Below are 16,543 nucleotides of genomic sequence, written 5' to 3'. Positions count from 1 at the left end.
TCGCCAGCCATCAACCCCTGAGGTGCTGGGTGGGCCAGGCTTTTGGAAGCCGTCTCCTCCATGACCATAGCCTTGTAAAGTGGTCTTTCCCAGCTGAACATATCTCTTGATTAATCTCTATTTGCTGTTCATCTATACTTATTTTAAAAAGGAGAGAGCCATAACAACACAATGTCCTTCTAAATGCTCGTATCTTAAAGCAAGTCTACATGTTCTTTAGACATGATGTGCTTAAAATAAGCAGCAATTTAGGGTACACTTTTTCACTTTTAAAACTTGCAACTGACTTCCGTTCCTAGATAATAAAGTTTTATAGAAACTAGTAATTCTAAAATGATTCCTTCATTCTTGACTGGTTGAGAAACTGAGGGTTGTAGAAGTTTTGTAATGTAATATTTAGTGTTCTCAGAGGAAGTTATGTCCCTTTATGCTCCTTCATGTATGTGTGTATTTGATTCAAGGTTTTCAGGCACTAGGTGCCAGTGTGGATGTGTATGCATATGTGTGTATGTGACATGTCTGTATGCATTTGTGTGTGCGTGTGTACTGTGCATATGTGTCTGTGTGTCTATGTGCCTGTATGTGGAGTGTAAATGTATGTATGTGTACTGTGTATATAATGTGTGTGTCTATGTGCCTGTATGTGGAGTATATGTGTGTGTGTATACTGCGTATATAATGTGTCTGTATGTCTATGTGCCTATATGTGGAGTATATGAGTGTGTGTATACTGTGTATATAATGTGTCTGTGTATATGTGCCTGTATGTGGAGTATATGAGTGTGTGTATACTGTGTATGTAATGTGTCTGTGTATATGTGCCTGTATGTGGAGTATATGTGTGTGTGTATACTGTGTATATAATGTGTCTGTATGTCTATGTGCCTGTATGTGGAGTGTATGAGTGTATATATACTGTGTATATAATGTGTCTGTGTATATGTGCCTGTATGTGGAGTATATGAGTGTGTGTATACTGTGTATATGTGTCTGTGTATATGTGCCTATATGTGGAGTGTGTATGTGTATACTGTGTATATAACATGTCTGTATGTCTATGCGCCTGTATGTGGAGTGTATGAGTGTATATATACTGTGTATATAATGTGTCTATGTATATATGCCTGTATGTGGAGTGTGTGTGTATAGTGTGTATATAATGTGTCTGTGTATATCTGCCTGTATGTGGAGTGTATGAGTGTGTGTATACTGTGTATACTGTGTCTATGTGCCTGTATGTGGATTATATGCATGTTTGTATACTATGTATATATGTCTGTGTGTCTATGTGCCTCTATATGGAGTGTATGAGTGTGTATATACTATGTATATAATGTGTCTGTGTATACGTACCTGTATGTGGAGTGTATGAGTGTGTGTATACTGTATATATGTCTGTGTATATGTGCCTGTATGTGGAGTGTGTGTGTGTATATAATGTGTCTGTGTGTATATATGTGTGTATACTGTGCGATGTGTCTGTTTATGTGCCTGTATGTGTTGTGTGTGTATACTGTGTATATGTGTGTGTGTACTGTGTATAAAATGTGTCTGTGTATGTTCATGTGTGTGTATACTGTGTATATAATGTGTCTATGTGTATACGTGTGTGTGTGTAGATACTGCGTATACGTGTGTGTACATATATGTGTGTGTACTGTGTATAAAATGTGTCTGTGTGTATATGTGCATGTGTGTATATGTACTGTGTATGTGTCTGTGTGTCTATGTGCCTGTATGTGGAGAAGGTATGTGCATGCGTGTGCATGTGTGTGCATGTTGTGGCTCAATGGAGGCTATGCTGGGTGTCTCCACTACGTGCTGAGTATGCACTAGAATGGAACGTCTGCTTTTCTGGACCACATGAGTGATGTCAAAGAAGTTGCATTCCATCCTTATGTTGAAGTGTTTTTCTTAATTGAAAAACATGTTTTTATTCCAAAGACTGAGTAGGATGGCACTTTAAAAATAATTCAAGTAATTTAAATTTAAGACCTTAAAAAAATGTTTAGTTTGTGGTCCAAATCTACTCTCTGCCCTAGCACCCAAGGCATTTTCATTAGATTGGGATTAGATACGTTTTCATTCACTTTAAACTTTTGTTGCTCAGTGTTTTGTTCTTCAGAGACAAGCTAACAGGTGCCAGTGGTCACGTTGGCTTCAATAATACACCTCCTTTCCTTAAATAATCTATTTCAGTTGCATTATTGCCACTTAAAGATGGCCTTGTACTTGCAGACACATTTTCAGCGGATGTGTGGGGAATGCTGATAATTCCTCCACATGATTTTGCCTCTAGACTTAGTAACTTGTTTGAAGAAAATGTCCCTAACTTACTTCATTTGAAGCCATTTGCAAAAAGAGGCTATCAAAATAATTCTCTAATTTTTTCTTGCTATTATTAAAGGAGATTGTATTAGTCTGTTCTCATGCTGCTAATAAAGTAATACCTAAGACTGGGCAATTTGTAAAGAAAAAGTGGTTTAATGGACTCACAGTTCCAAATGGCTGGGGAGGCCTCACAATCATGGCAGAAGGTGAAAGGCATGTCTTAAATGGCAGCAGGCAAGAGAGAATCAGAGCCAAGTGAAAGGAGAAACCCCTCATAGAACTATCAGATCTCGTGAGTCTTACTCACTATCACAAGAACAATATGGGGGAAACCGCCCCCAAGATTCAATCATCTCCCATCAGGTCCCTCCCACAACACATGGGAATTAAGGGAGCTACAAGAAGAGATTTGGGTGGGGACACAGCCAAACCACATCAGATATTTTGTCACACTATACTAAGATTTCTTTAGGTTTTAAAAATTCATTAGTGAAAATTCTATTGTAGTTTCTTCAGTAAATAGTACTGACATATAAGTAAGAAAAAAACCCCAGATAACTCAAAGAAAAATGGGCAAATGACTTGAACAGGCACTTCACACACACACAAAACTCAAATGACCAATCGGTGCAATTAAGGAAATGCAAATTAAAATCATCATGAGGGACCATTCCCGCACCCACCAACTTGGCAAATATTGAAGTCTGACAATAACAAGTGTCAGCATGGATATAAAGTATGACAGCAACTTCCTACACTGTTGGTGCTACTTGGCTCATACTTCAGTGTTGTCCATGTAATGCAGAAAGTACTTTTCGATTTTGAGACCAGGTCCTTATTTTTCTTTTCTTTCAATGAAGGCAGGTGTACTTTCCCCACAAGTCTATGATACGGTTGCACTGATAGGTTCTTACCCTTTCAGGTACAATCGCATGCTTTCATCAACAGTAATGTATCACTTGAGTACTAATACATAAAATAGCTACATATCGTGATATACCAAGCATGGTGCTTGTACACAATAGATGCTCAGTGAACACTAAGTTGACATATCTGTCATATAATAAAACATTCCTGAAGTAAGATGTTATCAATTGCTATATATTCTAGCTGTTCCATTTTTTTGGGGGGGAGGGGTGTGCATTTTTATTTTTTCTTGTGGTAACATTTATATAGTATAAAATTTGCCAGTTCATCCATTTTTAATTGTACAGTTCCGTGGCATTAATTACATTCACAATGAATAACCATCTAGTTGTCCAGTGTCAACCCTCATTTTATTTTATTTTATTTATTTTGAGACGGAATCTCGCTCTGTCGCCCAGGCTAGAGTGCAGTGGTGCGATCTTGGCTCACTGCAAGCTCCTCCTCCCAGGTTCATGCCATTCTTCTGCCTCAGCCTCCCAAGTAGCTGGGACTACCTCAGCGTCCCGAGTAGCTGGCGCATGCCACCATGCCTGGCTATTTTTTTTTTTATTTTTAGTAGAGACAGGGTTTCACTGTGTTAGCCAAGATGGTCTCGATCTCCTGACCTCGTGATCCGCCTGCCTCAGCCTCCCAAAGTGCTGAGATTAGAGGCATGAGCCACCACGCCCAGCTACCCTCATTTTAATATCTGAATTATAAAAGTCAACTTTTGTATTTCAAATTTCTTCTTTTTTCCCCTCCTTCAATATAGCCCTTCCTTCTTCCTACATTTCATCTTTTACTATCTTTGCCAGTTCCTGGTCTCATTTACAATCTGAGTTACATGAATTATTTATCTGGGCGACCAGAGATCTCTGTGTCAAAAGAATTTCTTTTCTTCTTCAATTTGGCTTACAGTTGTCCAGTAGCAGAAGCTGCCATTAAACTACGGGCAGTTAAAACTCAAAAAAGTGTCCCTTCTTACTAGGAATAATGTAGACTCTTGGTTTCAGAATCCTCTGAGACCCCTCACAGATAATCCAAAGTATCAAAAATGACTAGCTCAGACTCTCAGTGGGGGTACTATGGGTATTAACTCACCAAGTGTGTACAATCCCCAAGTTAGTCTCTCTTGCTAAACAGTGAATCATTAAGCTGTGGAAAATGTCACGCCGCAAGTTTGATAAAACGGTAACGATGATGATAATGACAACAGCGAACACGGAGCACTGTTAGGGGCCAAACGTGGCTCTAAATCTGTTACGTGTATTACCTTATTTGGTCATCATGACAACCCCATGGCATACGGACAATTACTAGCCTATTTTATAGATGGGGAAACTGAGGCTCAGAGAAGTGAATCATGTGTCCAAGTGACAGCATCTGAGCCCAGGCAGGATAATCCCAGAACCTTGGTCTTAGTCACTGCACCACAACCCCAAACGAACAGTAGAACCCAGAAGAATACTCGACTTTCACATTCTTTCTGGAAGGCTGGATATTCCAAATGAAAAACAGACTAGGTTAGGGACAAGAGTAAAACACACATTCACACACATACACCCCCCCCCACACACACACACCACACACACACACCATGCACACATACATATGCACCATGCACACACACACACACGAACACATCTTTATGTCTTTGGGGGTCATTGAGGGGTGGGGAGGGAGCTTGGGGAATTAGCCAGTCAGTAATAACTGCTCAAACAAAAACATTTAGAAAAAATATGGCAGTTTAGCTGAGAAGAGATTATTTTCAGCTGCTGGGCAGGAAGGAGTTGAGTATACAATGCAGGGCTACTGAAGGATTTCAACACAAAAGGGACATAATGAACGCTATGCTTTCAGGAAAATAAAACTGTGATCCATGAGTATGAGGGCCTGGAAGAAGAAAAGACTTGAGGTGGAAAGGCCAATGTAGAGGGGTCTACAGGAATGTGCAGGGCAGGCAGTGAGGGCTGGAGCTGGGATAGTAGCCTGGGGACAGAGAAGCTGAGAGAGACCCTGTAGAAGCAGCACAGGTAGAACAGTGGGTATGGAAGTCAAGTTGACTGCAAGATTGTAACCTGAATGGCTAATAGGCTGTGGGGGTCTCATGAAGAGAAATAGGAAAGCTGGGAGAAGAAGGGAATATGGGAGTGGAAGTGCAGGCACAGAATATGAGGCCCTGGCGAGATGCACAGGGGCTCTGGGAGTTGTTTAAGAAGGAAGTCAGAGCTGGGACCAAGAACCCCCGCAGAGCATGGAGATGTAAAAGCATGAAATAGATGAGAACGCGAAGGGAGAAAATGTGGAGTCAAATCAGGAGTGACGAAGGCAGAACCTTAGGCAACATTTATGGTTACTGGCAATAAGAAGAGAAGTCAGAAAAGTTGAAGCCAGAAAGATAGAACGAGAGATGAGGGCGGCATAACCTGGAATCCAAGAAAGGGGAATATTTGGAGAACGCAGGGGGTGACAGGCAAGGTGCAAGGTCACGGAGATGAGACCCAAGAGCAGGCACTGGGTTTTGCAGCAGAGCCCCATGCAGAAGCAGCTTCAAAAGCTCAGAGCGGGAGGAGAGGAGCTGGGGCTGAGTGTTTGGTGAGCAAGGGGAGGAGCAGCAAATGTAGAAACATCTGTTACACGGACTGATCATGAGGAAAGAAGAGAGATGTCAGGACAGTTTAAAGGGGTGGAAAGAGCCAGAGAAACTTTAGCAGAGGATAAAGGAGCCAATATTCATAGATCAAGGGGCAGACTCCAGTGGAACAAAGAGAAAGAAAATGCAGGAGACAGAAAGGAACAACCAATGCAACCAAAGCACGCTGGTGGAAGGCCACCAAGAGTCCAAAGAGAGGGGAGCTTAGAGAGAATGACCTTTCTCCAGCAGAGAAAGCAGAGCAGGAAAGCAGTTCTGGAAGCAGAGTTGATTGACAACCTCCAGCTGTCTTTGCACCTTTGGATTCACCCAGCATTCATTGCAGGTCATGCTGCTCCCAGGCTGTTCCAGGCAATGACTGAGCACGGCAAAGTGCTAGAACTGCACCATTCCACCCCCAACCCCATGGGACTCCTCCAACAGGCAACATTTGCTCAAGGACTCCTCCTTGGCCTGGCTGAGATGTAAAGAAAGAAGGAGAGGATCAAGAAAGCTACAGATATGGAGCAGGGAGATGAGGAATACTTAGGGACTTCACGAGGGAAGGCTGTATCCAGTAAACAGCAAGACTGTGGGTGTAATAAAAGGAGAACGGGGTTGCAATAAAGACTGTGAGAAATGAAATCAACAGGAAAGAGAAAGTGAAACACACCAAGGAACACTGACGACCACCTGATCTTGGACAACACACACACATGGTGCATCAGTTGGATTGGTTCTATGATTTTCTTTATAATGCACCGGGTAGGCAAGAAGCAGGGACAGAAGACATAGAGCGGATGTCACTCTGGTTTAAGAGATTGATTATGAGGCCAACAGAGGGAGAAGGAGTCAAGGTCCCTAAAGGGCAGGTTAGAAATGTAAGAAGACTAAGAGAAAAAAAAAAAGCCTGCTAATAGTGTCCTTGGAGGTATCCAGTTCAAATTTCTCTCTAAGATAACCTGCTCTGGAAGCAGAGCTGACTGGCAGCCTACAGTTGTCTTTGCACCTTTGGATCCATCTGGCATTCATTCCAGGCCATGCTGCTCCCAGGCTGTTCCAGGTAATGACTGAGAACAGTGGGGATACCAGAACTGTGGCATTCCATTCCTAACCCTGTGGGACTCCTCGAACAGGCAATGGTTGCTTGGGGACTTTTCATTGGCCCAGCTGAGATTTTTCTCTGAATTACACACACGTGGTCTGAAGCATTTCTTACCGGATCCTTCCTTCCCTCTCTCCTTTCACATGTGTTGGAACTGCTTAGCAGGTTGAAGCTTTCCCTGCCCACTCCAGCTCCCTCTCACTTTATGATTCACAGGAAATTTCCCCCAATACATCTCTCACATGTCTAATTGTTTTGGCTTCTGCTTGTTGGAGGTTCTGAACTGACACAACTGGAATTGCTAATTATTCATGGAGAGTTTAGTAACTGAAAAGTGTAGGCAGTGAGGTGTGATTACAAAGATATGAGGCCGACGAGAAAGAATCATGGGATTCTTTTTTGAAATAATGATAGATTCACAGGAAGTTGCAAAAATAGTACAGAATCCCCTATACCCTTCACCCAGCTTGCTCCAATGGCAGCATCTTATATAAGTCTAGAAGGATATTAAAACCAAGAAATTGACATCGATATAATATTCACAACCAGTTTATATGATTTTATGCAATCAGATTCTCATCATGTTTTTGTCTCATAGATATATTGATCTCATCTTCATTGCAAAAAGTCACTTAAGTAGTAGTTTATTTCTAAGTAAACCGGCTCTATAACTGCAAGGTTTGTAAGACACATAAATAAAGCTGCAGGTGAAAAGGAAATAGAAAATGAGAGATGTCCATTGAGGAAAGAGTTCTGCATCCACCTGTTTATCCATCCATACATCCATCCATCCACCCACCCACCCACCCACCCACCATCCATCCACCATCCATCCATCCATCCATCCATCCATCCACCCACCCACCCATCCATCCATGTTTGTTAAGCCTTTCCCTAGCGTCAGGAACTATGCACTTTCTATTGCACTGAGATACTAACATCAAAATGGTAGCAGCAGCTATTGTGCTTCTGTTTGGGCTCAGATGCAATGAGGAACCAGGGTGTCTCGTTGGCAAAGAATATCCAGATCAGTCCTGTGAATATTTCCACATTGGCAGTAATTCAACTGATAGCAACCTTATGCTCAATGGCTAAGATCATGCCTTTTTATGAGTCATTGTAAAGTGCCAAGTGCATTGACATATACTTCATAAATGCTAAATAATAACAAGTCAGTGAACCTAGAAGTATTGGATTCAGTATTCGAGACATTAAATCCAAGTTATGCTGTTCGAGAAACAAGGCAAACAAATAAATCAACCCCAAATCAAATAAAGCCTACATCCATCCCAGCCAGCAGTGGGTGTTGTGTGGAATGCTCTTTATGGGTGAGTGGTTATCTCGTGAAGGGGCACTTGTTAGTATTTTACCTGACAGATCACATACTATGCCTTGCCTGTGATTTGGGAGAAGAGTTTTATATCCAGCCCACAGTAGACAACAGCAACACTATATTCTTAAGGCTCCAGTTCCCTTTATTTGATGCCAGAAAATAATGTCTACTGAAGCCCTGGAGAAGAGTAACAGTCACCCCACTGAGCAATTAGACTGATCCTGGTGGGGAGTCTCTGTAGGCAGTACTGGGAGACACTGTTTGTATTTCAAAGCCAGGATTTAGTTTTCCTTTCAGACATAAGTCTTTTCAGGGGTCCCTGCGATTCCTTGAGGGTTTAGGCACACAATCTGCAAAGCCTGAAATGCCACATAATCCTGTATTGGCAACTGAATTGGATACAGTATGGTCTGAGTGGTTTTCTGATTCACAGTCCAGAGCTCTGACCATGGCCTGGTGCTGTTTGATCTGGGCATGGCCCCTTCTCTCTAGGAGTCTGCCATCTTGGTTGCACGTATAAACATGATTTCCTAGGACTCACATTCCCTTAGTCATTTCACAGTGATAACACCCTTAGGAGCGAAGCGCAACCTTCCATAACAAAAGACCGACAGCAAAGCTCATTGCAAATTAGGAGGCGATGACCATGACATCTCAGGGAGTGACACAGACTGGCAAGATCACGCTTGAACATCATCTAGGAGGAGATGCCATTCTTCAGAGGTCACTTCCAAAACAATTTTACTCTCATTCAATTTCAGCCAAGGGAAGCAGAGCCAATGAGCATACACCAGACAACTAGATCTACCAATGAAGTATTGAATAAAGGATTAGAGAGCCAGGAATCAAAAGGCAATACAGCCATCAAGTGCTGACCTTGCTATGTTTTCTACAAATAGAAGATGATTCCAGCCAGTTTCCGCATGGTGCAGACCTAGCTCATCACATCTTATAGAACTGAATATACATGTGAACAATATAATGTTTCCAATGGTTAGGATGGCGGTTCTCAAACATTACTGATCATCCCAATCACCTGGAGAGTTCAAAAAAAGCAGACTTCTGTTCTACAACCTCAGAGATTCTGACTTGGTAGATCCGGGATGAGGATGTTTTTAGCAGGCACTCCAGTGATGGGAGCAGATGGTCTGTCCACCATGCTTTTGGAAATCATTGCTTTAAATCAGTGTTTCTCAATCTTTGCAAGGGTGCAATGTAAAGAGTTTAGGGAAATATGTTCAAAGTAATCCAGTTTAAATTTCTTATTTTGCAGATGAAAAAATTGAGGGGTCAAGTTACTTTCTCAAGGTCACTCAGACAGTCACAAGTACAAAGTTAGGATGACAAGCAACCTTTAATCATAGTGCCCTTTGTACCATTTCATTTGGTGAATCTCCTCTCCGTCAAGTCCTGTTGGACATGTACACAAGTAAGTAGAAAAAACTAGTGTACATTGGATGATAATCCAAACGCATTATAATGATACTATTTAAATTATAATATAATTATAATGACGTGGATAATTTTTATATCATTGAAACAACTGCTGAGAACTTCATTGTTGCCAAAACAAACACTAGAAAAAATGAATTCAGAAAGAAGTGGCACCTACCTTCTCCAAATCGATGGTTAAGATGAAGATAGCAAGGTCTCAAAGTTATTCTGTGAACAAGCACAACATCTGGGTTCCCCAAATCGGAGTCTATAGCAAAGCAAAAAATAAATAGTTTCAAAAAATTATTTTATTGTACATATTCCTGATATTGTATCAAAAGAACAGGACATGCTTTCCACAAGCCTTTCTAGAGTCAAACCAGATTGAGGTGTCATAAATATGGTCATCACCTCTAGGTCAATACCTCACTTGACTTTGTGTCTCCATTGTCAGTTTAAGCTGAAGAGTTCTGTGTCTCAGCAAATTCCAGATGTGTCTTGGTAAGGGCCATTGGAAGATTAGCCCATGGACTTGACTCTGAATTGTTATAATAGAAGACTCCCTCAGACATGGGATATGAAGCGCTGAGAACTTTTGACTCATTTTTTTTTTTGGTTCCCCTTTTAGAAGAGAGTGAAAACTGAATACGACCTTATTTCAAATGAATGGGAAGTCAGAGAAGGCAAGCCAAGAAGAGTGACTAGATCTTCAAGATTTCAGAGTTTATATTTGCACTCATTGATGGGTTGGTTGATTGACTCATTCATTCATTCAAGAATGATTTATGAAAACTTTTCATGTGCTAGGCAGTTGTTCTATTCAGTAAGATGGCAGGTTTTAACCCAATGTGAAACAGATTGCCTGAAAGGAGGGCAAATACCCATCATTAGTTATTAATCTTATAATAATTTAGAAGAAAGGCCAAGGCCTAACAACCTTACAGGTTGGTTATACAGGCAAGAGCACTTCAGTGGGAGTAAAGTAGCCTGGGTCAAGTTCTGGGAGACCTTGGGCTATAGGAAGGTTTCTCAACCTCAACAGTATTGATACTTGTGGCTGAATAAATATTTTGGGGCGTGTGGACTGTCCTGTGCACTGTAAAATGTTTCGCAGCATTCCTGGCCTCTAGATGCCAGTAGCATCACCCCACCCTCCAGTTATGACAACCAAACACATCTCCAGATTTTGCCAAATGTCCCTGGTAACAATCACTAGAGTGGGCCAGGCGCGGTGGCTCACGCCTGTAATCCCAGCACTTTGGGAGGCCGAGGCGGGCGGATCACGAGGTCAGGAGATCGAGACCATCCTGGCTAACACGGTGGAACCTTGTCTCTACTAAAAAATACAAAAAAACCAGCCGGGCAATGTGGCGAGCGCCTGTAGTCCCAGATACTCAGGAGGCTGAGGCAGGAGAACGGCGTGAACCCGGGAGGCGGAGCTTACAGTGAGCCGAGATCCGGCCACAGCACTCCAGCCTGGGCGACAGAGCAGGACTCCGTCTCAAAAAAAAAAAGAACCACTGGAGTATAGTAGTAACTACTATTTTTTAGGGGCATTGTGCCAGGACTTAATATATATCTTCACATTCAGTCTTGACACTAGCTTTTCAAAGCAAGCATTCTTATTTCTATTCAAAACATGGTGAAACTAAGGTCCAGAGATGTTAAGGGAATCATCCAATATTACACAATTGGCAAGTATTGGAAAAGATTTGAGCCCAGAGTTATTTGACTTCAAGGCTTATGTTCATTGTTCCCTATTATTTTGCTATGACATATTTTAAGCATTTGGAAAAGTACAGAGGATAACCTAATAAAGACCTATACTATATACTTAGAATTCCATTTTGATCACTGCTAATATTTTCTCCCATTGCTTTATATCTATGTTTTTGGACAATAAAATGGTATAAATAGAGATGGATCTTTCTTTTAGACTTTCTCAATTCTTTCCCTCTCACTTTTCCCCCCAAATAACCATTCTACTGAGATTGTTGCCATGTCCTTCCCGCAAAAGAGTTTATATTTTCTTACATGTACATGAGTAGTCTCATAAATGATATATAGCACTTGAAGAAAAGTACATAAAGGTACAAATGCTTGTGCAATCTGTTTTTCTGTTTTCTTTACCCAACATTAAGTTTTTGAGTTTTTTCTATGTTGGAGCTACAGTTTCAATTCCTTTACTGTTATTGTATGAGAATAAATAGACCACAATGGCTTGACATTTGGGTGGTCTCTTGTTTTTCACTGTTACAAGTTACAGTGCGGGGAACATGGCATGTGTGTGTGTGTGTGTACACACGTGTGAGCGTTTCCCTAGGAAAGACAGCTAGATGTGGGATTCCTGGGTTGCAGGATGTGCATATCTTCAACTTTATTAGATATTGCTAAATTGCTCTCCAAAATGATTGTACTAAATTACACTCCCTCCAACACACTGCAAGAGTATTCATTTCTTCACATCCTTGCCAATGTTCAGTATTTTCAAACTTCATAATGTTTGCCAGTCTGATTGGGGTGAAATAGCATATAATTATTGTTTCAAAAGCCTGTGTTCTTAACCACTACTCTTACTGTCTACACTTCTTGAAGCTTCAGTTATGTAAAATGGAGAAAATACCTTTTTCGATTTCTTGGAGTAGTAATAAATTCTCCTGGTGTAATATGCGAATGCATTTTCTAAATATGAAGTGCCACTTTTGTTCATTGCTGGCAGTGGAGAGAAAATGTGGTTTCTATAGCAGGCAATTTGATGAAATCTATCAAAATTTCAAACGTACACGTATTTTCTTTGAACGTAAAAAACAATTTCAAAATTATAGAAAAGTCGCAAAAATAGTGAAGAGAATTTCTGTACACCCAGATTGTCTAAGCATTAACATTTTAATCACATTTAAATTATAATGTTTATGTGCATGTGTATTATATGTACACACACATTATTTTCCCAATGATGTTAACTCTGACAATTTTCTATAAACATTCTGCTATATAACCATGGAAAAGTTGTCAAAATCAAGAAATTAACATTGCTATAATACCATTACCTAGTTGGTACATCTTATTCAGATTTTATCAACTGCCTTACTATTGTCCTTAACTGTAAAATATTTTTTTTCCTCCTCCAGGATCCACTCTGAGATCATTTATTGTACTGAGTTGTCAAGTCTCTTCAATTTCATTTAATATGGAATAATTCTTTAGCCCTTTTTTGTCTTTTAGGACCTTGATATTTTTTAAGAGCGCCGGTCAGTTATTTTGAAGAATATCCCTCATTTTAGGTTTGTCTGATGTTTCCTCATGATTAGATTCAGAGTATGCATTTTTGACAAAAATAACATGGAATTGACATTGTGTGCTCCATAAGTCAGTTTGTCCCCATACTGGTGATGTCATTTCAATTGCTTGGTTAGAGTGGTGTCTGCCAGGTTTCTATTGTCTTTTTTGTAATTGGTAAGTATCTTTTTGGGAGATATTGTGAGACTGTGGAAACATTCTATTTATATCAGCATGGACTCACAGATATAATGAGTTATACTGTGTTATATACTGAGTAATATCAATGTTTATTTTCATGTCCAAATTTTTCCATGCTTGGCCAGTGTGGACCCCTTCATTCTTGCTCCTGATGTGTGTCTTCTGACATGTCCCCATTTTTCCATGAGCATTTCCTTACTTTCTGGCACAATAAGATATCCCAGGTTCATCTTCTGTTTTCCCAGCTCCTGTCCTGGAATGGGCCATTTTCCAATAAGTAGAGAATAATATTTAGAAACCAAGATCTGGGTACTAGGCATGTTCTTTGTTAGTGGTGCACCTTTTTTTTTTTTTTTTTTTTGAGATGGAGCTTCGCTCTTGTCGCCCAGGCTGGAGTGCAGTCTCAGCTCACTGCAACCTCTGCCTCCTGGGTTTAAACAATTCTCCTGCCTCAGCCTCCCAAGTAGCTGGGATTACAGGCACTCACCATCAGGCCCAGCTAATTTGTATATTTTTAGTAGAGGTGGGGTTTCACCATGTTGGCCAGGCTGATTTCGAACTCCTGACTTCAGGTGATCCACCTGCCTTGGCCTCCCAAAATGCTGGGATTACGGGCCTGAACCACTGTGCCCAGCCTATGCACCTAACTTTTAACCTAGCAATTTCTCTTTCAGGAATTTTTGCCGCAGATATGCCCACATACTTGTTAAAGGATTTATGTGCAAGGTTATTAACTGCAGCATTATAAAGGATAGCAAAAGATTAGACATAACTTAAAGATCTATTAATAGGAGACTGGTTAAAAAAATTATTTGAATCCATACAATGAAATATTATGTATCCATAAACGATTAATAAGTGCTTCAAAAATATATTGTTAAAAAATACAACTTTGTGTCTAGTGCATTACCATTTATGCACTACGAAAAGGAGAAATATACATACGGTTACATGTATATGTGTATATACTTGCTGATAAATGCATAAAATATCGCTGGAAAAATGCACAAGAAGCCAAAAACATTGACTGTGAGGAAGAGAATTGGGTAGCATGGGGAACAGAGGGAAGATGATGTTTACTATAAACTTTGCTGTTCCACTTAAATTTGGGACTATATGAAGTATTAAAAATAAAATACTATAAAACATAAAATAGATATAGCATTAATAAAGCATTATTTTAACCTAAGTTATTCATTGATAACTCAAATATCAGAAGGGGAATTCTGTTTTCTAAGAAAATTGGCTAACTAATAGTGAAACTCCAATTTGGTCACTATTCCTTTGTATAAATGCAAACATTCCTGGGATTCTTTATCATTATTATTTTTTAAGACACAGTTTCGCTCTTGTTGCCCAGGCTGGAGTGCAATGGCGCGATCTCGGCTCACTGCAACCTCCGCCTCCCAGGTTCAAGCGATTCTCCTGCCTCAGCCTCCTGAGTAGCTGGGATTACAGAGAAGCACCACCATGCTTGGCGAATTTTGTATTTTTAGCAGAGACAGGGTTTCTCCACATTCGTCAGACTGGTCTCAAACTCCCAAACTCAGGTAATCCGCCCACCTCAGTCTCCCAAAGTGTTGGGATTACAGGTGTGGGCCACTGCGCCCGGCCCTGTGATTCTTCCATGACTTAACTTCTCCATCTGTAATATGGTATAATAACATCACTAACCCATATACCAGAGAAAATGAAACTGAAGCAGTAGTAATAAGAGAAGCAGTCTAAAAACACAAAGTGCCAGGCTACTGTAACTATTAATAATGCCACATTTTCACATTTAGGTGAATTTAATCAATATTTGTGAACAAAAGAATGAACGCATGGATGGGTAAAGTTATAGGAGAAGGAAGATGGGAGAAGAATTATGTTGAATTGATTGAGATTCGAGAAAAACCTCTCAAAAGCACAGGAATAAATTTAAGGAGCAGACTTAAGGTAGACAGATTGTGTTAATGCATCTTGTGATCCAATACTTCACATAAGAATTGTGATACTCCAGGGAAGCAACACAGCCTAGCAGCTGATGCCACAGGTTTTAGAGTCAGGAAACTTACATTCATAGTCTGACTCTGCCATACTAGTTGTGTGACCTGGAGCAAGTTACAAGTTTTTCAACCTCTCTCTGCCTCAGGTTCCTCTAGAGCTAGAAGGGTTCTCAGAGATGATCTAATCTGTGTCTCTTATTTTCCAGATGATCAGACAAGGTAAAAAAGGGCATGAGGAGACAAAGTGGTTGCCCAAGGTGGCATCATCAACCAGAAGCAGATTTGGCCCTAGAACATAGGAGGTAGACTGCAGATAGGCACAAATTCCTTGCAGCTCCTCTCATCAAGAAAAAGAGTCTTTCCCTCTACCCCTGTAACATAGTGAAAATGAAGTTGTGGGAGAGTCAAGCCTGGGCTGTAAGGGGTCTTTGGGTTTCCTTTTGCTCCTCTCATGCTTGGAATGCTGCTGCCATGTGAAAAAAAAAAAAAAAACCGGGGTTAGCCTGTGGGAGGATGAGAGACCACGTGGAGCAGAGACAAGAATCCCCAGAGGAAGCCCTCCCATGCCAATCAGCTGGCCGACTGCCAGGCATGAGAGTGAGGGGCCCCAGAGCTCCCAGGCCCAACCAAGCCACCGGCAGGCTACAGAAACCAACTGAGTTGGTTCAGATTAGAAGAGCTGCCCTAGCCACCCAGCCATCCCAGCCACCCCAAGGAACCATGAGATAAATCAATAAAATGCTTGTTGTTTTAAGTTTGGAGCGTTTGTTACACAGCAAAAGCTAACTGATAACAAACCCAATGATAGCCTCTTTTCAATGAAACCATATTTACAATTAATTTTTAGGAAGTCCTTTTTTTAAAAAAAAAAATTTAGAGACAGAGTCTCACTCTGTCACCCAGACTAGAGTGCAGTCAGTCACTACAGCCTCAGCCTCTTGGGTTCAAATGATCCTCCCACCTCAGCCTCCTGACTAGCTAGGACTACAGGCACATGCCACTAAACTTGGCTAATTTCTTTTTCTTTTTATTTTTTAAGAGATGGGGGTCTCAATATGTTATCCAGGCTGATCTTGAACTCCTAGCCTCAAGTGATCCTCCTGCCTCGGTCTCCCAAACTGCTGGGATTACAGGCGTGAGCCACTGCATGAGCCACTGTGCCCAGCCTCTAGGAAGTCTTGGGTGACCAATTTTCCACGTAGATTGACTGTCTCTCCCCACCCACATGTTGCCTGGTCCAGGTCCCTCTCCTCCCAGCAGCAGCTTCTGTTTCTCCCTGGGATCCTATGAAGGGAGGGATAAATGTATGACCTCCAGAGTCACAGACCATCATC

General features: G+C 41.0%; 1 protein-coding gene across 1 annotated transcript in view; it reads right to left on the bottom strand.

The window, feature by feature from the left end:
- Positions 1–16,543, bottom strand: part of ZFHX3 (zinc finger homeobox 3) — a 1,113,461-nt gene that overhangs the window by 469,608 nt on the left and 627,310 nt on the right. The window contains exon 5 of the mRNA XM_077984470.1: positions 9,920–10,009. The gene's annotated coding sequence lies outside the window, so the exon portion shown is untranslated. The remainder of the gene's footprint in view (positions 1–9,919; positions 10,010–16,543) is intronic.

This window comes from Macaca mulatta, chromosome 20 (genome assembly GCF_049350105.2).
Source record: "Macaca mulatta isolate MMU2019108-1 chromosome 20, T2T-MMU8v2.0, whole genome shotgun sequence".
NCBI classification, from domain to species: Eukaryota; Metazoa; Chordata; class Mammalia; order Primates; family Cercopithecidae; genus Macaca; species Macaca mulatta.
This window is presented reverse-complemented; position numbering and strand designations above follow the sequence as displayed.